The 26705-nt window shown below is 39.3% G+C and overlaps 1 protein-coding gene and 8 non-coding genes across 9 annotated transcripts in view; 8 read left to right on the plus strand and 1 right to left on the minus strand.

The window, feature by feature from the left end:
• LOC136718253 (excitatory amino acid transporter 5) overlaps window positions 1-8574 on the minus strand; it is a 49051-nt gene extending 40477 nt beyond the window's left edge. Inside the window, exon 1 of the mRNA XM_066695922.1 lies at window positions 8403-8574. The gene's annotated coding sequence lies outside the window, so the exon portion shown is untranslated. The remainder of the gene's footprint in view (window positions 1-8402) is intronic.
• Window positions 8575-10400: 1826 nt separating this feature from the next.
• trnal-uaa (transfer RNA leucine (anticodon UAA)) lies at window positions 10401-10483 on the plus strand. The gene has a single exon. It is a non-coding gene; the product is annotated as a tRNA-Leu (tRNA).
• A 2550-nt stretch (window positions 10484-13033) lies between these two features.
• trnas-uga (transfer RNA serine (anticodon UGA)) lies at window positions 13034-13116 on the plus strand. Its single transcript has one exon. It is a non-coding gene; the product is annotated as a tRNA-Ser (tRNA).
• Window positions 13117-14358: 1242 nt separating this feature from the next.
• Window positions 14359-14441, plus strand: trnal-uaa (transfer RNA leucine (anticodon UAA)). Its single transcript has one exon. It is a non-coding gene; the product is annotated as a tRNA-Leu (tRNA).
• A 3892-nt stretch (window positions 14442-18333) lies between these two features.
• trnal-uaa (transfer RNA leucine (anticodon UAA)) lies at window positions 18334-18416 on the plus strand. Its single transcript has one exon. It is a non-coding gene; the product is annotated as a tRNA-Leu (tRNA).
• Window positions 18417-20966: 2550 nt separating this feature from the next.
• trnas-uga (transfer RNA serine (anticodon UGA)) lies at window positions 20967-21049 on the plus strand. Its single transcript has one exon. It is a non-coding gene; the product is annotated as a tRNA-Ser (tRNA).
• A 1242-nt stretch (window positions 21050-22291) lies between these two features.
• Window positions 22292-22374, plus strand: trnal-uaa (transfer RNA leucine (anticodon UAA)). The gene has a single exon. It is a non-coding gene; the product is annotated as a tRNA-Leu (tRNA).
• Window positions 22375-24941: 2567 nt separating this feature from the next.
• On the plus strand, window positions 24942-25024 carry trnas-uga (transfer RNA serine (anticodon UGA)). The gene has a single exon. It is a non-coding gene; the product is annotated as a tRNA-Ser (tRNA).
• Window positions 25025-26269: 1245 nt separating this feature from the next.
• On the plus strand, window positions 26270-26352 carry trnal-uaa (transfer RNA leucine (anticodon UAA)). Its single transcript has one exon. It is a non-coding gene; the product is annotated as a tRNA-Leu (tRNA).
• Window positions 26353-26705: the final 353 nt, after the last annotated feature.

Raw genomic sequence — 26705 nt, forward strand, 5'->3', positions numbered from 1 at the left:
GCATGGTATCTTGCCTACCTGGTGCTCAGGTTGCAGATCTCCCTAAACTAGTAACATGGCTACTGGCCAAAGCCAGGGGGAATCCACTGGTCATGGTCCACATTGGAACCAATGACATAGGAAAAGGTAGGACAGAGGTTCTGCAAGACAAATTTAAAGAGTTAGGAACAAAACTAAAGAGCAGAACCTCCACGGTAGTTTTCTCTGAAATACTTCCGGTACCACATGCCAAGCCAGGGAGACAGGCAGAGATTAGAAAGTTTAACACGTGGTTGAAAGCTTGGTGTAGGGAAGAGGGGTTTAGGTTTATGGAGCATCGGTCTTTCTTCTGGGATAGATGGGACCTGTACAAACCGGACGGTCTACATCTAAACAGAAGGGGGGCTAATGCATTGGGAGAGCGTATGTGCAGTGAAATTGAGAATCATTTAAACTAGGAACCAAGGGGGCAGGGAGCTCTGACAATGGGAGATGTTCCACTAAGGAAAGAAAACCAAGGGAAACTGCTAGTAGGAAAGTCCTGAAATGTTTGTACCTCAATGCCAGGAGTATAAGGAACAAGATGTTAGACTTGGAAGCCACAGTGCTGGCGTGTGACTATGATGTTGTAGGAGTGACAGAAACATGGCTTACAGAAAATGATGGGGATGAATACAAGTTGGAAGGATACACACAGTTTAGTAGAGACAGGCAAAATCAAAGAGGGGGTGGGGTAGCATTATATGTGAAAAATGACATTGAGGCAGAAGAACTTGTATTAGATCCCAGTAACGGAACAGAATCTTTGTGGGTGAAACTTTTGAACAAGAGATCTGGAGGATTAGCAGTAGGAGTGTGTTACAGGCCACCAAACTCAGATATTCAGAAAGATGCTGCATTGTACAGTGTAATCAGGACTGCATGTAGCAAGGATGTGGCTGTTATAATGGGGGATTTCAATTTCCCAAACATAGACTGGGAAAGTCGAGTTGGGACTACAGAAGCAGAAATAGAAATGGTCGAGATGGTAAATGACTGCTTTCTAACTGAATTTGTCAAGGAACCAACCAGGGAGAATGCATGCATTGACTTTCAAATGACCAAGATAGAGCCAGAGGCACACTAGTTAGAGAACCAATGGCAAACTGTGATCACAATATGGTTAGCTTTGAGGCATTCTTTCAAATAACAAAGAGCAAGTCTAAAACAATGGTCTACGATTTTAGAAAAGCAAACCTTGAAGGTATGAGGTGACACTTAGAAGAGGTAGACTGGAGCACACTGGATACAAATTCAGCTAGAAAATTGATGGTTATATTTTAAGAATATACTACTTGAGACTCAGGAGAAGTTGGTACCAAAACTTAGCAAATTGAGGACATTGGCCAAAATGGTTTAATAGAGGTATGCAATAAAATATCAAGAGAAAGAAAATGTTGTATAGCGCATACAAAAGGGATAGAGATTAAACTAAATACAAAGAATATGTTGAACTGCAAAGAGATCTTAAGAAAGGGATCAGGAAAGCAAGGAGGAAGAAATAGAAAGAAACACAGCTCTTGGAGCTAAAACTAATGAAAAGAGCTTTTTTCAATACTACAACAGCAAGAGGTCAATAAAGGAGAAAGTGAAACAGATAAAGGGCAAAAATGGAAGTATCTTGGAAAATGTACAAGATGTGACAAATGTTCTAGAAGAGTATTTCACAGAGGTTTTTACAAAAAAAAAAAAAACGGATAACATGCCACAGGTTAACAACCAGTCCATCAAACCCTAAGAGAGATCAGGATAAATGAGGAGAAGGTACTAAAGGGACAAGCATTAAAAACAAATAAATCACAAACAAAGACAGCAAATGTCATACCAATCCACAAGAAAGGGGACAAAACTGAGCTAGGAAATTACAGACAAATCAGTCTCACCTGCATCACCTGTAAAATGCTGGAAAAAATGATTAGACAGAAAATAGAGGAGCATCTTAATGAAAACCATATTCTTGGAGATAGAAATTTTTGAACATGCAACTGCAGCTGAAGATCACGTGAAAGCATATGATATGATATACTTAGATTTCCAAAAAGCTTTTGATAAGGTTCCACACCAAAGACTGATCCTCAAATTGGAAGCTGTAGGCATTCAGGGTAATGTAAGTAGATGGATTATGAACTGGTTGATGTATAGGAAGCAGAGGGTGTCGATTAGAAGAGTTGCTTCTAACTGGAGTGAGGTTGTTAGTGGAGTTCCACAGGGATCAGTACTAGGGCCTTTGCTTTTTCTAATCTATATTAATGATCTGGACTCTGGGATAGTTAGCAAACTTGTCAAATTTGCAGATGATACTAAAATAGGTGGCTCAACAGATACAATCTTGGCAGCACAGGCTATTCAGAGGGACTTCAGTTGTGGGCTGACACCTGGCAAATGAAATTCAATGTGGACAAGTGCAAGGTAATACATGCAGGTAACAAAAATGTCCACTATAATTACACTATGGGAGGTACAGATCTAGATGAAGTAACGCATGAGAAAGACCTAGGAGTCTATGTGGACTCCTCACTTTCTCCATCCAAACTATGTGGGGAAGCAATAAAAAAGGCAAACAGAATGCTAGGGTATATTGTCAAAAGTATAGAATTTAAAATGAGGGAAGTAATGTTAAGACTGTACAATGCGCTAGTTAGACCTCATCTGGAATACTGTGTACAGTTCTGGGCACCACACTTCAAGAAGGATATTGCTGCTTTAGAGGCAGTTCAGAGGAGAGCAACCAGATTTATTCCAGATCTGAAGGGAAAGTCCTACTCAGAGAGACTGAGGGAACTGAACCTTTTCACCCTGGAACAGAGGAGACTACGTGGGGACTTGATCCAAATCTTCAAAATCATGAAAGGCATCGACCACATCAAACCAGTGGAGCTTTTCCAGATCAGAAGGGACACACGCACCCGGGGACACAAATGGAAATTGGGCTTCAAGGCATTCAACATGGAAAACAGGAGACACTTCTTTACACAGAGAGTAGTCACAATCTGGAATAAACTACCCAGTGATATGGTAGAAGCTGAAAGTTTGGGAACATTTAAAAATAGACTGGATAGGATCCTTGGATCACTTAGATATTAATGAACACCAAACGAGCACGATGGGTCGAATGGCCTCCTCTCGTTTGTAAACTTTCTTATGTTCTTATGTTTACTTGTGACATGCTTTGGCATGGTGTTCCACTATATACAATTAAAATGGATTGATTTAATTTGAATGAGGATTAAAGATTCTGTCATGGTCCCCTAGCCCTCCCCCCTCTATCCCCAATAGGGGCCACCATTCCCCTGCCTTCTCCCTGCTCTCATCACTCAGTCTTTTTACATTCCATACACCCTTGTGCACTCGTGCCTCCACCCTCTGTTCCTATTCAACCTGCACCTCCCAAGCCTAGTTCCTGCTCCCCTTATAATCCCCTCACTTCCCTCAGTCGTGGCAAAGTTTTGCCAGTGTCAATGACTGCAACTCTGAGCCTTCTGTGTGTCCACTCCCTATAGCCCTGTACTCCCCTGCCTTGGATTTCCCGTGTTCCCTTGACCTCCTGCCCGTCTACGACTCTGTCTCACCTTTGCCTGTCTGTCTGCCTGATCCAACAACCATCGCCCGTGACCGCGACCACATCTCTGTCTAGCCTCCATTGCCCTGATCCACCAGCACTCGACCCGCACCTGTCCGACCAAGCACTGCACCTGGGTCCCCTGCTTCCATGCTCTCCGAGGGTAGTCGTGACAGATTCTCATTGTCCAAAATAAAAAGGGACGTATTCCAAAAATGATCAAGCTATTACTATTGCTTTTTAGATTTGTAAATTGACAATAATCTGTGAGCAAAAATGAAACCTGCACATTTACAGAGGGATAAGGGGGTGGGTTCAAGGTTGCGGGGAGTCTGGCAGTGGATGCAGGTGGCGGGTGGGTGGGTGAGATGGTTCTATCTGTCCATAGTTTTTAGACTTTTCTGTATTGCAGTTTGTTTTAATGGCATGTTTGCTTAATAACTTAATTACAAATTAAAAACTTGCCGTTTAGCCCCTGTATAAACTTATATATCCATAATTTATCATTGGCACCCTTTGTCACTTAGCAAACCAGACTTTGGGTAGTCCATTAAAAAAAAAAAGGTTCACCATCCCGGTTTTAAATTATTGAAGTCCGACATAGGATTTTATTAAACTAAATAAGAAACACTGGTCTCTGCGTTTTCTCTGATATGCCAATATATTCTCTGATATTCTCCGGTTTCAACTGTTCAACTGGGTTTATCATATGTGTAATTGTACATGTGTAACTTAGAGCAGAATTAAATAAAAAAATGTTCGCACTGCGAGTCGCTCGTAGAAGCATTAGCGGCATGTCTGCGAATGGAAATCACGCTCCTAAACTATCAAGGTAGTAAATCGAACCCGATTTGCGCCACAACATGACCTTCTCGCAGCTCCTTTCTTGCACAATGCGAGAGAATAAAACACATTTTCACACAGCCGCTACTAGAAAACTACACAACTGTACTCATTCGCACTCAGGTTGAGTTAGATGCCACTTTCTTCACATTTTTAATGTAAATCCCATTATGTACGGTTGTGTAGTTTGCTATTAGCAGTTGGTTAAAGTTGTAGTTAATCCCGCCCAACAATACAGTGGGAGTGTAACATTTTCTCTGTATTAAAGAAAATATCTGCAACAACCTGAAAGTGTTCTTGCAGCTCCTCTAGTTTTAGACAACTTCAGAGTTGTCAACAGTGGCGATTCTAGAGTCTGTGGGGGCCCTAGGCAGAACTTTTTCCTTTTGTTTTCACATTTTGTAAAAGTAAACTAAATCAATGCCCATGAGCTCATTCGTTTATTCTGCTGTTGCTTTGTTCATTGTTCTGAAAACTATTGGATGTCTTAAAAATGGTTTCCTTCTTAACACATCTTTCATGGGATTAGTGCCTACGATCAAGTAAGTATTAATCCTCACAACGTTGTGTATGTGACGATGACAAAGGGGGTGAACAATTGCCACCGTCGGGCGACCACACCACCCCTATTTTATTCCAGTTAGGAGGGGGTCTCACTATTCCCCCTCTCCCCGGGCAGGCTTTAGCAAGATCCCAATGCACACACCACAGAGTCAACATTTAGAGTTACACACAAGTTTATTACAATGACTGCCAGGCGGGGCATAAAGTCCGCCGGGCTAGAGGTCCTATTACTAACAATAAAAATGAAAACCGTTTCTAATAATAGGCGATTGCGCTAGCAATCTTAAGAAAAAAACTAAATGTTTAAAAGACAAACACAAACTAATCCTAAAAAAAAAAAAAAAAAATCCCAATAAAACTATACTAAAAGCTAAGCCTGCCTTGCCCCCCCAAGAATCAAAGTCCCAGAAGTACGGTGCAAATATGCCAAAGGGAGTCTTAGTCAAGAATGTCCATTCAAGTTTGTAGCTGGTGGATCTCCAGGAGGCTTGGCAGCACGGGGTCCCCCCTTCCACAGTGTCAGCCTCTGGACCAGGCTCTGCAGTGCCACCAATCCTGGGAAGGGAGAGAGAAACAAGGAAAGGAAATTCAGAAGGGACGCATCGTTGAGGCCGGGTAAGTGAAACCACACACACTACAGATGTTATTTTCCTATTCATGTCCCTCTGCTATCCTCTTCCCCAGCGTGTCTCTCTCCACAGGTGCACTACTTTCCACCTCGGGCTCAGCTGACCACCGTGGAACACACCGTCTTACCAGCCCTGCGAGATAAGTAGAAATTGTACAGAATCCTTCCAGTATCTATACCCAGATTAACTACATTTTCTCCTCAGGATGCCACACTTTACGAAAAGACAGCCAGGAGCCAGGAAAGGTGCACAGAAATCATCAACCAAAACTCTCATTCAAGACCAAGGAGAGTTTTCCCCATAGAACATCAGAGTACTTATCCTGCCGTGAACAATTCCCCTGTTCCAATCAGCAGCTTCCTCTGTTCCACAAGGCTGCCTGGCTGCCTTGCTGTTCCCTTCTCCATCCCAGGCATGCCTACTTGCTGCTGTCTGCACTCCTCTTTTAAGGCAGGTTTTCCTCATTATGGGTCAGGAGATAGATTAAACAGGTGTGCTAGTTAGAGTAGTGGGGGACACTGCCAAATCAGACAAGTGTGTCCTTAATTAGTGCCTAGACCTTGTGAAGAATGCTGCCTTGAAGTGAAATCTATAAGTGAAGAAACAAAAGCAAATCAAGAGTGAACATTAACAGAAGTAATAACAAGTAAAAATATAACAAAAGTAATAAAACAAGTGAAAATATAAACCCACAACACTCCATAATAAAAGAAATGTAAAAAAACACACCAATTATTGGGCAACACCAATCACCCCTCCCAGCACATCTTGTAACATATATTCAGCCTATATCATATATAATGGGGGTGCTTCCATGCATGATACATTTGGCATTAGTTTAAAGTTTTACATGCAACAGAAAGGTGGGCTGTGTTCCTTTCAGTTTTAAAATATCACCCTGGATAAGGGCGTCTGCCGTGAAATAAAAATAATAATAAATATAGCTGCAAGCAACAATGCAGGGGGCAAAGTATACATCTACACATTACCATTGAGTTTAACACATTACAATGCAGTTCAAAACTGCTGTTTATGACACCTTATGCAATTAAACCATTGCTGAAAATTGATTGGCTCATGACGGCCATCTTGTTTCATCAATCATATTGCCATTAACACATCTGATGAAGGACCCTGACAAGGGCATGTGTACAAAATTCCACCTCAATCGTACATGTGGTTTCAGAGAAGAAAACGTTTGAAAATTGTCAAAAATGTGTCACTTAAACCAATCTGGCCACCAGCCCATGTGACATATGGCTTCCATATTACATATGGCATTGCTCTACACACCCGTGTATCACTGTATGAAGTGTATCGTTTGTATAAGCTTTTGAAAATAATGGCAGAAAAAATATAATACTATTGAGGCTTCCAGGTGATTCCAGTCAAGAAATGTATGGTTTCAGACTCCTAATCATATAAATCAGATGAAGTCACATTTTGACAAAAATCGGTTTTCATGGTCAAGTTCCCCCTCTTGTGGGCCAGTATTAATCTAAAAAAAAAAAAAAATCAACTACCCTGATTTGATTTCAATGTATCATTTTTAATTAAATTAGTTATAATATAAATAGTTCTGGTATCATAATAAATGAGTAAACACTTTAATCTGCAAGTCTCGTTTGTGTACACCAATCTAAAAACTTGTATAGCTTAGAACTGCTACAGCATTTCAATTCAGTTACCTTCAAAACCTCATTTAGTTGCTTACTTTGTTTAATTGTATTGTCATGTGATTACCGACGTGCACGTTATATATAATTACGACTTGTAAAAGCAATGTTTTTCATAAAGGGGGAAATATGACCAATTATTAATATTACACCCCTGACTGTGTATGTCCGTTTTTTCGGGCGTAGCTCGCACAGTACATGTCTTATGTTCACCCTTTCAAATCGATTCTGTACAGTTGAGTATATAACATGTCACCATAAGTTTCGATTTCATGGAGAGAGAAGAGGACAAAGTCCTGCACCCCCCCCCCCGTGTTGCATCGTTAACATTATATTAACAGGAAGTCATGCACTCGTTGTGATGTCAGTTTGAAATAATTTATAAGCAATAACCCACCACTACAGATTCAGCAATGTCATTGCTGTTGTACCACTGTTCATATTCATGCATTTATTTTAATAACTTATGTAGCACCCCATCCACGCCTAACAATGTAGAAATGTACGACCCTAATCGAATCGATACACTGTGTAGGGGCCCCGAGTTCTTTTGTAAATTTTTCTGAACTATTATTTCAAGCTTTTATGATTTCCCTGTCTGATAAACTCTTAACTTACCTAACTTACACTATATAATACCTCCACCTTAAATAAGAGTAGTAAACAAATGATAAAACCCCAGGTTTAAATAACTTGGTAACTGTTCACTTTTCCCCAAAAACATCCATGCACACACAGTTACATTAATTAAATGGGTTTACTGTTAACACCTCAAAATAATAAAGGCTTTAAGATTCAGAAGGAATTAGAAAATAAACAGTGGCAAAAGAACAATAATAATGGAAATTTAGATTAGTTATTGTTATCTTTTGTAACAAGCAATAGACAACGTGATATCGATGAACAACAAATTAATTTACATAGTGGGCTCCACAACAACTTAGCTGCTACACGTGTAGGAAAATAATAAAATAAAATAACAAAAGTTGCAGGCCTGTATCGTTGCTTGTGTTCGTTGTAGCAGAAACAAATGCCCCTTCGCTAATTCAAGCAATTTCCAATATAAACGTTGTGTTTTATAAACGATGGGCGAGTATGCAGCACAGTACTCACGCACAGCGAGTCCACCCTCTCAATCTCTCACGTAGCGCTGTTATGAGCCTTAGGAAACACAGGCATGGCCGTCTGTAGGTCCTCTTCTCCCACGGCACCAGAGGAACTCAAGAGCTTCATCTCGGTCGCTCTGAGCGCTGTCTGGTTCTCAGCTATGTTTTAATTTTTAAAACCTTAACCTATATGTTTTACATATATCGTTTGGATATAAACCATAGTTTTTCCTATTTCATTAACTTTCTTCTTTAACACACAACTTACCTTTCCGATGTCTCTCCTCACACTCGACCTTCCTCCGTCCTTGCTCCTTGTCTTCCTCAGCAAGTCCCACCCTCCACTACTCGCTATCTGATTGGCTCATGGTTCCTTCTAACCAATAGTGTTCTATCATTTTGTTACCTCCCAAGCAAGACTGTACCCTGAGTGCTGTACATAAAAACTATGCTGAATATTGATTCTTAGAACTTTATTTAAACAAAATGTAGACTGGTTACACTTGTACATTCGTGTGTTGTAAATCACATTTAATTGTATGTTTTAGTTTCACTTTCATTTTCTCTCGTATTTCTTCACGGTTTCTCTACAGCTTAAACTTTCAAATAAAGCAATATCCCACCACAACAGATTCAGCAACGTCACTGCTGTTGTAGCATTATTCATATTAATGTATTTTTTAAAATAATGTATATAATCGTGTGTTGTGAATCACTTTTAATTGTATGTAGTTTCACTTTCGGTTTCTGTCGCTTCTCTCCACAGCTTCTCTATATCTGAAACAATCCCTAACTATAACAAATTTACACTATTTGTATTTGCTTACAGAAGTGTCTCTGTGTTTAAACGAATACTTTCCACTCTAACACTGTTGCAAGTGACTCATAGTCATAGTGGTGACATTGTGTCATTACAGTCAAAATTGCACAAAAATGACGTTCTGTCTAAAACATTTGTTAATTGCTCCCATATTTCTTCATGTAGGAACTTTTCATAGTGAATATTTGTAGAGAACAGTCCACAGATGCTGTATACCAAAGCACACATCAGCCAGTCAAATGGTCTATGAGGAGTTGAGGCTGAACTGTTTTCAGCATAATCGAAAATTGTAGGAACACCATGTGACTTATCAATTTTCTGTTATATCCAAATCAACTATTAACATATGCGCACTATGTAGAAAAAGTTTCATAACTCAACTCATTACCATTCCTGAGAAAAATATGTTTGAAAAGAGTCAACTTTTTGGGACTTCATTCAAGATGGCTGCCAAACCATAAGTGCGATACAGGGACAATGAACAAAACTATTGTGATTGCGTTGCTATATTGAGCAATTTATCTGAAGACATGGCTTTTGAGGGCAACCACCTTTCCCTGTGCTGTGTAGTTCTGTGGAGCATGTAGATAGTTGCGCTGCTTGCAAAATAGATGATATCTCTTAAATAGTTGTTTGGGAACTTCTGTGTCTCTCTACAACCAACACATCCTAGTGTGACTATGTAAAAAAGGCATCGACATTGAATCGTGTTTGTTACAGTACACAGCCACAACACAAGCCATACAATAGATAACTGTAGTGTTTCATAGAATATGGGAGGGAGCTGTGCTGCCCGAGAGAGGTGTGATTGATGAGTGCTTAAGGTGTTGGACTTCAAATCAGATGGGTTCATGGCTCTTCAGGTTCACATCCTGCTGAGGTTGCTCAGTCTCTTAATGTCTTTGCTTATGCTCACGGAAACGCTAACTTCTAAAGGACAATCGTATGCTTGTGTCACTATAAAGTGATGCTGCTGAGGATAATCTCGATGGAAAGGCTCTGGGTATCGTCTTCCAATCGATTGGATGCAGTTTGGAAAATAAGCATTGTGCTTTGTGGCAACATACAGAGTCGACATTACTATTACAACTAAACAAGGTCCGAGAACGTAGACGCAAACCTAAACAAAAACATTCAGTCCTTTACAACATCATGTCATGAAACGCCTTGTCATTTCCAAACAAGACTAGGATGGCCGAGTGGTAAAGGCGTTAGACTTAAGTTCTAATGGACATATGTCTGCGTGGGTTCGAACCCCACTCCTGGTAATGCTTTTAGCTCCATGGAAGGACAATACTATGTATTCACTTGAGAGTTCACGCTGTGCCGCTGGGATGTGATGAGGGGAGTAGGGAACCTCTAGCAGAGCTTGAACTGTGTGATTGAGATGTAACTCAGACATTAAGAAAAACAACGAGGTTTCGAGTACATGCGTACATCTTTTTCCTCTGTGTTCATTAACGGGACCGATGCCGGAGTACTCCTTTAAGAAGCAGAGGTGGAAAGAGTACTGAAAAATCCTACTCAAGTAGAAGTACTGTTACTTTGATGAAATTTTACTCATGCACAAGTAAAAGTACTGGTATTAACACTAGAAGCGCCAAGCCGGTCAATTTGACCAATGTGGTTATTAGAGTTTGAATTACTCTGTCTTCCTATACACACTGTGCCTACCTGTTCTTGGCTTTTCCTAAGTATATGTATTAAACATGTCTACAACGTTTTAACCGCATGAACACAAAAATAAAAAAGTCTTGAACACATTTACGTAGAATAGCCAGAATCGGGTAATTTTCACCGGCCATTTACAGACATAATAACTCAAATATAATGCATAATCCTGCCTTCCCTTTACAATACAGTCAGTCTGGCGCTCAAGAGGTGATCTCTACCTGTCTACAGTCTTTCATGTGCTTACAGGTGTTTTCTTAAAACTGTAGTGAGGATTGACTGGATACAGTGATTACCCCGTAAATAAACACGGATTCGAAACGGAGATTGAAGAGAGCTCGTTTTGGAAATGCCGTGTATGTAAACATGACTGATTCAGGGGGCATCAGTGATACTGGGAATGACAGTGATGATTCGTGGGTCTGTGCCAGTGTTGTGAAAACATTGCGAGTGAAACGCCCGGTCCAAATGGCACCGAGTGCTTTTACTCTACTGATCAATACGCGATTGCTACTGCACGTAGTACAGAGTGCAATAACGCAGGCACATCGCATTGAAAATAGCGATTCGTGGACATTATCAGTGGAGGAGTATTTATTGCAATGCTATCCCGAGCTGTCAGGTATGCAGGCTAAATATATAGTAAATCGTTTATGGAAATACAACACTACTGTGAATGAAAGCAGTGTATGTTGAAAACTAGGTTTACACGATGTTGAATCCGTTTACTTTAGTGTACAATTATGTTTTGATAAATGCAATAGTTGTTTTTGATGTATAAAATATTGCTTTTGAGCATTATTCCAATATTTACGTTTACACTTGTTTCATTCTCTTATTATATGCCGTTTTTGAGATTTTTGGCTTATTGTAGGCTATCTCGTTATTCATGTTTTGACAGCAGTGTGTGCGTTTAGAAAAATGTGCTTTGTTATTTATAGCAATAATATTAATGTTTTATGATCATATTTTCATTGAAATGCTACATTTGTGCTATGTAAATGTTGGATTTGATGTTCATGCATAAAACTTCTGAGTTTTATACGATAGTTTGCCTTTGATTGTCATTACACAGCTGTTAAAGAGCTGTCGGTTACAATGACCGGCTTTGGTGCTTGTAGGTAGTTCGAAATGTCGGCACGTCAAACTACTCAAGTAAATGTAAAAAGTAGAACGTTGAAAAACTACTCGGAGTACAACGTACGTCGTTATTGTAACACTGCCAGCCAGCCAGGAAATCAACAATAAGTCTATTAACAGTAAATTAACAATAAGGACTTTTGAAACACACTTTAATGGACTTGAAGTAGTTCTAGGTTTGTATGATCAGTTTTTCTGGAGTTGTCATGATTGAATTTTAAGGAATGTTAGAAACTTGCGATTCATCAATTGTGTATCAAAACGTGCGCATGTACATTAACAATACAAATAATAAAACAAATGTACACAATAAATTGTGTAAACTGGTGTATAAATCGGTATGCACATATCTTAGCAGACATAGACAATTATAAAACATAAAGAACCAGTTATTACAATAGCATGAAACTGAAATATTACATAGCCTATGATGCAACATGAAAGCGCTTTGAAATGGCTCCATTACAGCTGCGTGCATCAATGCAGTAAACGTGTTTTTCAACACTACAGTGCCCTATAATATAAAATAATTAGCAGTCATGATCAAACAGGTGACTGATCAAAGCATTGATCCAGAGACCTGGGTTTGCAACATGATCAAGATTGAATATCAAAGGAGAGTTAGGAACTTCCTAAGCCGGTCACAGGACAGGCAAACTGGAGTTATATCAGGTGCAAATCTGCCAAAAAATCCATAAAAAAATAGTGAAAATAAGATATGAATATATGATGTGAAGAAAAGGAATCAACATTTCAGGAATCAACTGATTTTAATTCAAATATTGAGTAGCATGTCAGAATGGAAATTCTTGAGAACAAATGTGAAATTCACATATCTGCTGTTGTTTTGTTTTAGCTGATACTTGAATACATTTCGGTTTGGGCAAGTCAAATAAATAAATAGATAAATCGCGACCCCAGACCCCAGTCTTAATTTTACTTTGACACTGGTGTCCTGGTGTCCTTTGTATTATAGCCCCACATACTGCAGCGTCTGACGGGAGGAGGCTGTGATGGCCGAGTGGTTTAGGCGTTGGACTTGAAATCCAATGGGGTCATCCCTGCGCAGGTTCAAATCCAGCTCACAGCGAAAGGCTTTTCAATCTGTGTCCATGTAACAGCAAATGTCTCTGAGTGTCTCCAGGACAGCACACACATAAATCTAATGTGATCAAGGTGAGTGTCACTATTGATCTTCCTTCCAGACTTGGAAGATAGCATGTGTTTGTTTCTTTCTCAACTGTGTGCAAGGCAGACCAGTTTCTGTTTGTGCCTTTTCATTGATGAGTTTTCATTACGGGGAAATAGCCAGCAACATCCTGGATGATGACGCAGAGTATACATACTCAAACATTATGAAGCATTTGTTTTTAGCATGCATGCCAGAGCACATCTGCATCGACTCGAACACATATGCGTTTGAAATCAGTGAAAAGTACAGGCATGTAAATGCATTCTTACAATTGTTATTATGAACTGTTAGTAGTAATAACAATCGTAATAATATTCAGTTGACTTGCAGAGGCACGGCACTTTGTATTGACTTTAACATGATTTCAAATGATTTCCTTGAATAGGGAATAAACATATTAAATCAATATCACATAAGTGCGATACAGGGACAATGAACCAAACTATTGTGATTGCGTTGCTATATTGAGCAATTTATCTGAAGACATGGCTTTTGAAGGCAACCACCTTTCCCTGTGCTGTGTAGTTCTGTGGAGCATGTAGATAGTTGCGCTGCTTGCAAAATAGATGATATCTCTTAAATAGTTGTTTGGGAACTTCTGTGTCTCTCTACAACCAACACATCCTAGTGTGACTATGTAAAAAAGGCATCGACATTGAATCGTGTTTGTTACAGTACACAGCCACAACACAAGCCATACAATAGATAACTGTAGTGTTTCATAGAATATGGGAGGGAGCTGTGCTGCCCGAGAGAGGTGTGATTGATGAGTGCTTAAAGTGTTGGACTTCAAATCAGATGGGTTCATGGCTCTTCAGGTTCACATCCTGCTGAGGTTGCTCAGTCTCTTAATGTCTTTGCTTATGCTCACGGAAACGCTAACTTCTAAAGGACAATCGTATGCTTGTGTCACTATAAAGTGATGCTGCTGAGGATAATCTCGATGGAAAGGCTCTGGGTATCGTCTTCCAATCGATTGGATGCAGTTTGGAAAATAAGCATTGTGCTTTGTGGCAACATACAGAGTCGACATTACTATTACAACTAAACAAGGTCCGAGAACGTAGACGCAAACCTAAACAAAAACATTCAGTCCTTTACAACATCATGTCATGAAACGCCTTGTCATTTCCAAACAAGACTAGGATGGCCGAGTGGTAAAGGCGTTAGACTTAAGTTCTAATGGACATATGTCTGCGTGGGTTCGAACCCCACTCCTGGTAATGCTTTTAGCTCCATGGAAGGACAATACTATGTATTCACTTGAGAGTTCACGCTGTGCCGCTGGGATGTGATGAGGGGAGTAGGGAACCTCTAGCAGAGCTTGAACTGTGTGATTGAGATGTAACTCAGACATTAAGAAAAACAACGAGGTTTCGAGTACATGCGTACATCTTTTTCCTCTGTGTTCATTAACGGGACCGATGCCGGAGTACTCCTTTAAGAAGCAGAGGTGGAAAGAGTACTGAAAAATCCTACTCAAGTAGAAGTACTGTTACTTTGATGAAATTTTACTCATGCACAAGTAAAAGTACTGGTATTAACACTAGAAGCGCCAAGCCGGTCAATTTGACCAATGTGGTTATTAGAGTTTGAATTACTCTGTCTTCCTATACACACTGTGCCTACCTGTTCTTGGCTTTTCCTAAGTATATGTATTAAACATGTCTACAACGTTTTAACCGCATGAACACAAAAATAAAAAAGTCTTGAACACATTTACGTAGAATAGCCAGAATCGGGTAATTTTCACCGGCCATTTACAGACATAATAACTCAAATATAACGCATAATCCTGCCTTCCCTTTACAATACAGTCAGTCTGGCGCTCAAGAGGTGATCTCTACCTGTCTACAGTCTTTCATGTGCTTACAGGTGTTTTCTTAAAACTGTAGTGAGGATTGACTGGATACAGTGATTACCCCGCAAATAAACACGGATTCGAAACGGAGATTGAAGAGAGCTCGTTTTGGAAATGCCGTGTATGTAAACATGACTGATTCAGGGGGCATCAGTGATACTGGGAATGACAGTGATGATTCGTGGGTCTGTGCCAGTGTTGTGAAAACATCGCGAGTGAAACGCCCGGTCCAAATGGCACCGAGTGCTTTTACTCTACTGATCAATACGCGATTGCTACTGCACGTAGTACAGAGTGCAATAACGCAGGCACATCGCATTGAAAATAGCGATTCGTGGACATTATCAGTGGAGGAGTATTTATTGCAATGCTGTCCCGAGCTGTCAGGTATGCAGGCTAAATATATAGTAAATCGTTTATGGAAATACAACACTACTGTGAATGAAAGCAGTGTATGTTGAAAACTAGGTTTACACGATGTTGAATCCGTTTACTTTAGTGTACAATTATGTTTTGATAAATGCAATAGTTGTTTTTGATGTATAAAATATTGCTTTTGAGCATTATTCCAATATTTACGTTTACACTTGTTTCATTCTCTTATTATATGCCGTTTTTGAGATTTTTGGCTTATTGTAGGCTATCTCGTTATTCATGTTTTGACAGCAGTGTGTGCGTTTAGAAAAATGTGATTTGTTATTTATAGCAATAATATTAATGTTTTATGATCATATTTTCATTGAAATGCTACATTTGTGCAATGTAAATGTTGGATTTGATGTTCATGCATAAAACCTCTGAGTTTTATACGATAGTTTGCCTTTGATTGTCATTACACAGCTGTTAAAGAGCTGTCGGTTACAATGACCGGCTTTGGTGCTTGTAGGTAGTTCGAAATGTCGGCACGTCAAACTACTCAAGTAAATGTAAAAAGTAGAACGTTGAAAAACTACTCGGAGTACAACGTACGTCGTTATTGTAACACTGCCAGCCAGCCAGGAAATCAACAATAAGTCTATTAACAGTAAATTAACAATAAGGACTTTTGAAACACACTTTAATGGACTTGAAGTAGTTCTAGGTTTGTATGATCAGTTTTTCTGGAGTTGTCATGATTGAATTTTAAGGAATGTTAGAAACTTGCGATTCATCTATTGTGTATCAAATCGTGCGCATGTACATTAACAATACAAATAATAAAACAAATGTACACAATAAATTGTGTAAACTGGTGTATAAATCGGTATGCACATATCTTAGCAGACATAGACAATTATAAAACATAAAGAACCAGTTATTACAATAGCATGAAACTGAAATATTACATAGCCTATGATGCAACATGAAAGCGCTTTGAAATGGCTCCATTACAGCTGCGTGCATCAATGCAGTAAACGTGTTTTTCAACACTACAGTGCCCTATAATATAAAATAATTAGCAGTCATGATCAAACAGGTGACTGATCAAAGCATTGATCCAGAGACCTGGGTTTGCAACATGATCAAGATTGAATATCAAAGGAGAGTTAGGAATTTCCTAATCTGGTCACAGGACAGGCAAACTGGAGTTATATCAGGTGCAAATCTGCCAAAAAATCCATAAAAAAATAGTGAAAATAAGATATGAATATATGATGTGAAGAAAAGGAATCAACATTTCAGGAATCAACTGATTTTAATTCAAATATTGAGTAGCATGTCAGAATGGAAATTCTTGAGAACAAATGTGAAATTCACATATACGGAGATATTCACTATCTGCTGTTGTTTTGTTTTAGCTGATACTTGAATACATTTCGGTTTGGGCAAGTCAAATAAATAAATAGATAAATCGCAACCCCAGACCCCAGTCTTAAATTTACTTTGACACTGGTGTCCTGGTGTCCTTTGTATTATAGCCCCACATACTGCAGTGTTTGATGGGAGGAGGCTTTGATGGCCGAGTGGTTAAGGTGTTGGACTTGAAATCCAATAGGATCATCACAGCGCAGGTTCAAATTCTGCTCACAGTGAAAGGCTTTTCAATCTGTGTCCATGTAACAGCAAGTGTCTCTGAGTGTCTTCAGGATAGCACACACATGAAACTAATGTGATCAAGGTGAGTGTCACTATTGATCTTCCTTCCAGGCTTGGAAGATATCATGTGTTTGTTTCTTTCTCAACTGTGTGCAAGGCAGACCAGTTTCTGTTTGTGCCTTTTCATTGATGAGTTTTCATTACGGGGAAATAGCCGGCAACATCCTGGATGATGACGCAGAGTATACATACTCAAACATTATGAAGCAGTTGTTTTTAGCATGCATGCCAGAGCACATCTGCTTCGACTCGAACACATATGCGTTTGAAATCAGTGAAAAGTACAGGCATGTAAATGCATTCTTACAATTGTTATTATGAACTGTTAGTAGTAATAACAATCGTAATAATATTCAGTTGACTTGCAGAGGCACGGCACTTTCTATTGACTTTAACATGATTTCAAATGATTTCCTTGAATAGGGAATAAACATATTAAATCAATATCACATAAGTGCGATACAGGGACAATGAACCAAACTATAGTGATTGCGTTGCTATATTGAGCAATTTATCTGAAGACATGGCTTTTGAAGGCAACCACCTTTCCCTGTGCTGTGTAGTTCTGTGGAGCATGTAGATAGTTGCGCTGCTTGCAAAATAGATGATATATTTTAAATAGTTGTTTGGGAACTTCTGTGTCTCTCTACAACCAACACATCCTAGTGTGACTATGTAAAAAAGGCATCGACATTGAATCGTGTTTGTTACAGTACACAGCCACAACACAAGCCATACAATAGATAACTGTAGTGTTTCATAGAATATGGGAGGGAGCTGTGCTGCCCGAGAGAGGTGTGATTGATGAGTGCTTGAGGTGTTGGACTTCAAATCAGATGGGTTCATGGCTCTTCAGGTTCACATCCTGCTGAGTTTGCTCAGTCTCTTAATGTCTTTGCTTATGCTCACGGAAACGCTAACTTCTAAAGGACAATCGTATGCTTGTGTCACTATAAAGTGATGCTGCTGAGGATAATCTCGATGGAAAGGCTCTGGGTATCGTCTTCCAATCGATTGGATGCAGTTTGGAAAATAAGCATTGTGCTTTGTGGCAACATACAGAGTCGACATTACTATTACAACTAAACAAGGTCCGAGAACGTAGACGCAAACCTAAACAAAAACATTCAGTCCTTTACAACATCATGTCATGAAACGCCTTGTCATTTCCAAACAAGACCAGGATGGCCGAGTGGTAAAGGCGTTAGACTTAAGTTCTAATGGACATATGTCTGCGTGGGTTTGAACCCCACTCCTGGTAATGCTTTTTGCTCCATGGAAGGACAATACTATGTATTCACTTGAGAGTTCACGCTGTGCCGCTGGGATGTGATGAGGGGAGTAGGGAACCTCTAGCAGAGCTTGAACTGTGTGATTGAGATGTAAGTCAGACATTAAGACAAACAACGAGGTTTCGAGTACATGCGTACATCTTTTTCCTCTGTGTTCATTAACGGGACCGATGCCGGAGTACTCCTTTAGGAAGCAGAGGTGGAAAGAGTACTGAAAAATCCTTCTCAAGTAGAAGTACTGTTACTTTGATGAAATTTTACTCATGCACAAGTAAAAGTACTGGTATTAACACTAGAAGCGCCAAGCCGGTCAATTTGACCAATGTGGTTATTAGAGTTTGAATTACTCTGTCTTCCTATACACACTGTGCCTACCTGTTCTTGGCTTTTCCTAAGTATATGTATTAAACATGTCTACAACGTTTTAACCGCATGAACACAAAAATAAAAAAGTCTTGAACACATTTACGTAGAATAGCCAGAATCGGGTAATTTTCACCGGCCATTTACAGACATAATAACTCAAATATAACGCATAATCCTGCCTTCCCTTTACAATACAGTCAGTCTGGCGCTCAAGAGGTGATCTCTACCTGTCTACAGTCTTTCATGTGCTTACAGGTGTTTTCTTAAAACTGTAGTGAGGATTGACTGGATACAGTGATTACCCCGCAAATAAACACGGATTCGAAACGGAGATTGAAGAGAGCTCGTTTTGGAAATGCCGTGTATGTAAACATGACTGATTCAGGGGGCATCAGTGATACTGGGAATGACAGTGATGATTCGTGGGTCTGTGCCAGTGTTGTGAAAACATCGCGAGTGAAACGCCCGGTCCAAATGGCACCGAGTGCTTTTACTCTACTGATCAATACGCGATTGCTACTGCACGTAGTACAGAGTGCAATAACGCAGGCACATCGCATTGAAAATAGCGATTCGTGGACATTATCAGTGGAGGAGTATTTATTGCAATGCTGTCCCGAGCTGTCAGGTATGCAGGCTAAATATATAGTAAATCGTTTATGGAAATACAACACTACTGTGAATGAAAGCAGTGTATGTTGAAAACTAGGTTTACACGATGTTGAATCCGTTTACTTTAGTGTACAATTATGTTTTGATAAATGCAATAGTTGTTTTTGAAGTATAAAATATTGCTTTTGAGCATTATTCCAATATTTACGTTTACACTTGTTTCATTCTCTTATTATATGCCGTTTTTGAGATTTTTGGCTTATTGTAGGCTATCTCGTTATTCATGTTTTGACAGCAGTGTGTGCGTTTAGAAAAATGTGCTTTGTTATTTATAGCAATAATATTAATGTTTTATGATCATATTTTCATTGAAATGCTACATTTGTGCAATGTAAATGTTGGATTTGATGTTCATGCATAAAACTTCTGAGTTTTATACGATGGTTTGCCTTTGATTGTCATTACACAGCTGTTAAAGAGCTGTCGGTTACAATGACCGGCTTTGGTGCTTGTAGGTAGTTCGAAATGTCGGCACGTCAAACTACTCAAGTAAATGTAAAAAGTAGAACGTTGAAAAACTACTCGGAGTACAACGTACGTCGTTATTGTAACACTGCCAGCCAGCCAGGAAATCAACAATAAGTCTATTAACAGTAAATTAACAATAAGGACTTTTGAAACACACTTTAATGGACTTGAAGTAGTTCTAGGTTTGTATGATCAGTTTTTCTGGAGTTGTCATGATTGAATTTTAAGGAATGTTAGAAACTTGCGATTCATCTATTGTGTATCAAATCGTGCGCATGTACATTAACAATACAAATAATAAAACAAATGTACACAATAAATTGTGTAAACTGGTGTATAAATCGGTATGCACATATCTTAGCAGACATAGACAATTATAAAACATAAAGAACCAGTTATTACAATAGCATGAAACTGAAATATTACATAGCCTATGATGCAACATGAAAGCGCTTTGAAATGGCTCCATTACAGCTGCGTGCATCAATGCAGTAAACGTGTTTTTCAACACTACAGTGCCCTATAATATAAAATAATTAGCAGTCATGATCAAACAGGTGACTGATCAAAGCATTGATCCAGAGACCTGGGTTTGCAACATGATCAAGATTGAATATCAAAGGAGAGTTAGGAACTTCCTAAGCCGGTCACAGGACAGGCAAACTGGAGTTATATCAGGTGCAAATCTGCCAAAAAATCCATACAAAAATAGTGAAAATAAGATATGAATATATGATGTGAAGAAAAGGAATCAACATTTCAGGAATCAACTGATTTTAATTCAAATATTGAGTAGCATGTCAGAATGGAAATTCTTGAGAACAAATGTGAAATTCACATATCTGCTGTTGTTTTGTTTTAGCTGATACTTGAATACATTTCGGTTTGGGCAAGTCAAATAAATAAATAGATAAATCGCGACCCCAGACCCCAGTCTTAAATTTACTTTGACACTGGTGTCCTGGTGTCCTTTGTATTATAGCCCCACATACTGCAGCGTCTGACGGGAGGAGTCTGTGATGGCCGAGTGGTTAAGGCGTTGGACTTGAAATCCAATGGGGTCATCCCTGCGCAGGTTCAAATCCTGCTCACAGCGAAAGGCTTTTCAATCTGTGTCCATTTAACAGCAAGTGTCTCTGAGTGTCTCCAGGACAGCACACACATAAATCTAATGTGATCAAGGTGAGTGTCACTATTGATCTTCCTTCCAGACTTGGAAGATAGCATGTGTTTGTTTCTTTCTCAACTGTGTGCAAGGCAGACCAGTTTCTGTTTGTGCCTTTTCATTGATGAGTTTTCATTACGGGGAAATAGCCAGCAACATCCTGGATGATGACGCAGAGTATACATACTCAAACATTATGAAGCATTTGTTTTTAGCATGCATGCCAGAGCACATCTGCATCGACTCGAACACATATGCGTTTGAAATCAGTGAAAAGTACAGGCATGTAAATGCATTCTTACAATTGTTATTATGAACTGTTAGTAGTAATAACAATCGTAATAATATTCAGTTGACTTGCAGAGGCACGGCACTTTGTATTGACTTTAACATGATTTCAAATGATTTCCTTGAATAGGGAATAAACATATTAAATCAATATCACATAAGTGCGATACAGGGACAATGAACCAAACTATTGTGATTGCGTTGCTATATTGAGCAATTTATCTGAAGACATGGCTTTTGAAGGCAACCACCTTTCCCTGTGCTGTGTAGTTCTGTGGAGCATGTAGATAGTTGCGCTGCTTGCAAAATAGATGATATCTCTTAAATAGTTGTTTGGGAACTTCTGTGTCTCTCTACAACCAACACATCCTAGTGTGACTATGTAAAAAAGGCATCGACATTGAATCGTGTTTGTTACAGTACACAGCCACAACACAAGCCATACAATAGATAACTGTAGTGTTTCATAGAATATGGGAGGGAGCTGTGCTGCCCGAGAGAGGTGTGATTGATGAGTGCTTAAGGTGTTGGACTTCAAATCAGATGGGTTCATGGCTCTTCAGGTTCACATCCTGCTGAGGTTGCTCAGTCTCTTAATGTCTTTGCTTATGCTCACGGAAACGCTAACTTCTAAAGGACAATCGTATGCTTGTGTCACTATAAAGTGATGCTGCTGAGGATAATCTCGATGGAAAGGCTCTGGGTATCGTCTTCCAATCGATTGGATGCAGTTTGGAAAATAAGCATTGTGCTTTGTGGCAACATACAGAGTCGATATTACTATTACAACTAAACAAGGTCCGAGAACGTAGACGCAAACCTAAACAAAAACATTCAGTCCTTTACAACATCATGTCATGAAACGCCTTGTCATTTCCAAACAAGACTAGGATGGCTGAGTGGTAAAGGCGTTAGACTTAAGTTCTAATGGACATATGTCTGCGTGGGTTCGAACCCCACTCCAGGTAATGCTTTTTGCTCCATGGAAGGACAATACTATGTATTCACTTGAGAGTTCACGCTGTGCCGCTGGGATGTGATGAGGGGAGTAGGGAACCTCTAGCAGAGCTTGAACTGTGTGATTGAGATGTAACTCAGACATTAAGAAAAACAACGAGGTTTCGAGTACATGCGTACATCTTTTTCCTCTGTGTTCATTAACGGGACCGATGCCGGAGTACTCCTTTAAGAAGCAGAGGTGGAAAGAGTACTGAAAAATCCTACTCAAGTAGAAGTACTGTTACTTTGATGAAATTTTACTCATGCACAAGTAAAAGTACTGGTATTAACACTAGAAGCGCCAAGCCGGTCAATTTGACCAATGTGGTTATTAGAGTTTGAATTACTCTGTCTTCCTATACACACTGTGCCTACCTGTTCTTGGCTTTTCCTAAGTATATGTATTAAACATGTCTACAACGTTTTAACCGCATGAACACAAAAATAAAAAAGTCTTGAACACATTTACGTAGAATAGCCAGAATCGGGTAATTTTCACCGGCCATTTACAGACATAATAACTCAAATATAACGCATAATCCTGCCTTCCCTTTACAATACAGTCAGTCTGGCGCTCAAGAGGTGATCTCTACCTGTCTACAGTCTTTCATGTGCTTACAGGTGTTTTCTTAAAACTGTAGTGAGGATTGACTGGATACAGTGATTACCCCGCAAATAAACACGGATTCGAAACGGAGATTGAAGAGAGCTCGTTTTGGAAATGCCGTGTATGTAAACATGACTGATTCAGGGGGCATCAGTGATACTGGGAATGACAGTGATGATTCGTGGGTCTGTGCCAGTGTTGTGAAAACATCGCGAGTGAAACGCCCGGTGCAAATGGCACCGAGTGCTTTTACTCTACTGATCAATACGCGATTGCTACTGCACGTAGTACAGAGTGCAATAACGCAGGCACATCGCATTGAAAATAGCGATTCGTGGACATTATCAGTGGAGGAGTATTTATTGCAATGCTGTCCCGAGCTGTCAGGTATGCAGGCTAAATATATAGTAAATCGTTTATGGAAATACAACACTACTGTGAATGAAAGCAGTGTATGTTGAAAACTAGGTTTACACGATGTTGAATCCGTTTACTTTAGTGTACAATTATGTTTTGATAAATGCAATAGTTGTTTTTGAAGTATAAAATATTGCTTTTGAGCATTATTCCAATATTTACGTTTACACTTGTTTCATTCTCTTATTATATGCCGTTTTTGAGATTTTTGGCTTATTGTAGGCTATCTCGTTATTCATGTTTTGACAGCAGTGTGTGCGTTTAGAAAAATGTGATTTGTTATTTATAGCAATAATATTAATGTTTTATGATCATATTTTCATTGAAATGCTACATTTGTGCAATGTAAATGTTGGATTTGATGTTCATGCATAAAACCTCTGAGTTTTATACGATAGTTTGCCTTTGATTGTCATTACACAGCTGTTAAAGAGCTGTCGGTTACAATGACCGGCTTTGGTGCTTGTAGGTAGTTCGAAATGTCGGCACGTCAAACTACTCAAGTAAATGTAAAAAGTAGAACGTTGAAAAACTACTCGGAGTACAACGTACGTCGTTATTGTAACACTGCCAGCCAGCCAGGAAATCAACAATAAGTCTATTAACAGTAAATTAACAATAAGGACTTTTGAAACACACTTTAATGGACTTGAAGTAGTTCTAGGTTTGTATGATCAGTTTTTCTGGAGTTGTCATGATTGAATTTTAAGGAATGTTAGAAACTTGCGATTCATCTATTGTGTATCAAAACGTGCGCATGTACATTAACAATACAAATAATAAAACAAATGTACACAATAAATTGTGTAAACTGGTGTATAAATCGGTATGCACATATCTTAGCAGACATAGACAATTATAAAACATAAAGAACCAGTTATTACAATAGCATGAAACTGAAATATTACATAGCCTATGATGCAACATGAAAGCGCTTTGAAATGGCTCCATTACAGCTGCGTGCATCAATGCAGTAAACGTGTTTTTCAACACTACAGTGCCCTATAATATAAAATAATTAGCAGTCATGATCAAACAGGTGACTGATCAAAGCATTGATCCAGAGACCTGGGTTTGCAACATGATCAAGATTGAATATCAAAGGAGAGTTAGGAACTTCCTAAGCCGGTCACAGGACAGGCAAACTGGAGTTATATCAGGTGCAAATCTGCCAAAAAATCCATTAAAAAATAGTGAAAATAAGATATGAATATATGATGTGAAGAAAAGGAATCAACATTTCAGGAATCAACTGATTTTAATTCAAATATTGAGTAGCATGTCAGAATGGAAATTCTTGAGAACAAATGTGAAATTCACATATACGGAGATATTCACTATCTGCTGTTGTTTTGTTTTAGCTGATACTTGAATACATTTCGGTTTGGGCAAGTCAAATAAATAAATAGATAAATCGCGACCCCAGACCCCAGTCTTAAATTTACTTTGACACTGGTGTCCTGGTGTCCTTTGTATTATAGCCCCACATACGGCAGCGTCTGACGGGATGAGGCTGTGATGGCCGAGTGGTTAAGGCGTTGGACTTGAAATCCAATGGGGTCATCCCTGCGCAGGTTCAAATCCAGCTCACAGCGAAAGGCTTTTCAATCTGTGTCCATGTAACAGCAAGTGTCTCTGAGTGTCTCCAGGACAGCACACACATGAATCTAATGTGATCAAGCTGAGTGTCACTATTGATCTTCCTTCCAGACTTGGAAGATAGCATGTGTTTGTTTCTTTCTCAACTGTGTGCAAGGCAGACCAGTTTCTGTTTGTGCCTTTTCATTGATGAGTTTTCATTACGGGGAAATAGCCAGCAACATCCTGGATGATGACGCAGAGTATACATACTCAAACATTATGAAGCAGTTGTTTTTAGCATGCATGCCAGAGCACATCTGCATCGACTCGAACACATATGCGTTTGAAATCAGTGAAAAGTACAGGCATGTAAATGCATTCTTACAATTGTTATTATGAACTGTTAGTAGTAATAACAATCGTAATAATAATATTCAGTTGACTTGCAGAGGCACGGCACTTTGTATTGACTTTAACATGATTTCAAATGATTTCCTTGAATAGGGAATAAACATATTAAATCAATATCACATAAGTGCGATACAGGGACAATGAACCAAACTATAGTGATTGCGTTGCTATATTGAGCAATTTATCTGAAGACATGGCTTTTGAAGGCAACCACCTTTCCCTGTGCTGTGTAGTTCTGTGGAGCATGTAGATAGTTGCGCTGCTTGCAAAATAGATGATATCTCTTAAATAGTTGTTTGGGAACTTCTGTGTCTCTCTACAACCAACACATCCTAGTGTGACTATGTAAAAAAGGCATCGACATTGAATCGTGTTTGTTACAGTACACAGCCACAACACAAGCCATACAATAGATAACTGTAGTGTTTCATAGAATATGGGAGGGAGCTGTGCTGCCCGAGAGAGGTGTGATTGATGAGTGCTTAAGGTGTTGGACTTCAAATCAGATGGGTTCATGGCTCTTCAGGTTCACATCCTGCTGAGGTTGCTCAGTCTCTTAATGTCTTTGCTTATGCTCACGGAAACGCTAACTTCTAAAGGACAATCGTATGCTTGTGTCACTATAAAGTGATGCTGCTGAGGATAATCTCGATGGAAAGGCTCTGGGTATCGTCTTCCAATCGATTGGATGCAGTTTGGAAAATAAGCATTGTGCTTTGTGGCAACATACAGAGTCGACATTACTATTACAACTAAACAAGGTCCGAGAACGTAGACGCAAACCTAAACAAAACCATTCAGTCCTTTACAACATCATGTCATGAAACGCCTTGTCATTTCCAAACAAGACCAGGATGGCCGAGTGGTAAAGGCGTTAGACTTAAGTTCTAATGGACATATGTCTGCGTGGGTTCGAACCCCACTCCTGGTAATGCTTTTTGCTCCATGGAAGGACAATACGATGTATTCACTTGAGAGTTCACGCTGTGCCGCTGGGATGTGATGAGGGGAGTAGGGAACCTCTAGCAGAGCTTGAACTGTGTGATTGAGATGTAACTCAGACATTAAGAAAAACAACGAGGTTTCGAGTACATGCGTACATCTTTTTCCTCTGTGTTCATTAACGGGACCGATGCCGGAGTACTCCTTTAGGAAGTAGAGGTGGAAAGAGTACTGAAAAATCCTACTCAAGTAGAAGTACTGTTGCTTTGATGAAATTTTACTCAAGCACAAGTAAAAGTACTGGTATTAACACTAGAAGCGCCAAGCCGGTCAATTTGACCA

This window comes from Amia ocellicauda, chromosome 22 (genome assembly GCF_036373705.1).
Source record: "Amia ocellicauda isolate fAmiCal2 chromosome 22, fAmiCal2.hap1, whole genome shotgun sequence".
NCBI lineage: Eukaryota > Metazoa > Chordata > Actinopteri > Amiiformes > Amiidae > Amia > Amia ocellicauda.